Below are 1,514 nucleotides of genomic sequence, written 5' to 3'. Positions count from 1 at the left end.
GGGTTTAGGGTTTATGGTTTAGGATTTAGGGTTTAGAGTTTAGGGTTTAGAGTTTAGAGTTGAGAAATGAGGTTTTGGGGATAAGATTTCAAATTTTGAAAAATAAAAAAATTAAAATTTTCAAAGGATAAACTTAGAAAGGTGCTATTTTGGTCATTTTAGTTTTTGAGTGCTATTTTTGTGATATAAACTTAGAAATGTGCTATTTTGAAGATTTGCCAATAATAATTATAACGATAATAATAAAGAAGATAAAGCTTATGAATGATAGTATAGTAGTAGAACTGCGTAATGCAAAATAGGGTAGCAGCCAAACAATAAAAACAGTAATCATATGCCCTTTGTGGTTATCCCGGCCGGTATTAGTCCTGAAATAATCATTACAAAATAAAGCTTTCATCCTCGGAAATGGAACATGTGAATTCATCGAAATGTTGGGACACCTTCAATAAATTTATGATGTACTGTCCACTTTTGGAAACAAATAACCCACAGTGTTACACAGTGGCGGACCAAAATTTTTTTTTAACATGTGTCAATATATAATTAAAAATAAATATTCAAAAAGATAAAAAAATCTTATAAAAGCACTCTGCAATCTTTTATATCCTGAAATATTTTCATCACAGTCACATTAGTAATTTTTTCAAATACATTTTTTCGATAAAAAAAATTAAACATTCATTCAAAAACTGATATACAATCCGATTTCGTAGATTTGTCTTCACGATTTTCATGGATGAAAAACTTCTCTCAAGAGTTGCAGTGACAACCGGCAAAATCAAGTAGATCACTAAAATAAATTAATTGGATAACTAGATCACTAAAAGCAAAATAGTTTTTTTAAAAGATCAAAAAGGGCTTGCCTATTTTGATGGCGATTGTTAGTCTGGTTTGCTTGATATTTTCTTAAAGAAGATGACAAACGTTTTCGATAACAAAAGTAAAACCGTAAAAAGTACAATTTTCTAACCTAAATTTATTTGGCCTTTAAAATTTAAAGTATTTATTAGTTAAATATAATTGTAATATATGTGGGTTAGTTACTGGGCTTGTAGTAGAATTTTCTGTATTTAATACTAAGAGAGTTAGTGGGTTAGAGATTAAAGGTGTGTCAAAACTATATTAAATATAGTTCAATCGTTCAGTATTACAGAATGTGCATATATATTAAATTTTAAAAAAATAAAAGGTGTCACCTAAAACCCCATTGACTAACATAGGTCCGCCTCTGGTGTTACATATATATATATATATATATATATATATAAAAGACATTTCTATTGCGAGTCGTATATCTAGTCTAGCTTATGTTAAACAAAACAAATTATGGTTTATATTATTACTTTCTTGATGTAGGTCCATTGAGATCCTGGAGATGAAAAGGATCCTATGTGTTATAATAATGTATTCTCTCATTACCAAGAATGCTAGTATGATTATACTAGTTTTTACGTTTACATAATGTAGAATCCCATTATTCGATGAATCTTATAGAATCAATTATTTTTCTT

The sequence above is a fragment of the Brassica oleracea genome, chromosome C9 (genome assembly GCF_000695525.1).
Source record: "Brassica oleracea var. oleracea cultivar TO1000 chromosome C9, BOL, whole genome shotgun sequence".
NCBI lineage: Eukaryota > Viridiplantae > Streptophyta > Magnoliopsida > Brassicales > Brassicaceae > Brassica > Brassica oleracea.
The sequence above is the reverse complement of the archived record's forward strand: the minus strand, read 5'-3'. Positions refer to the sequence as shown.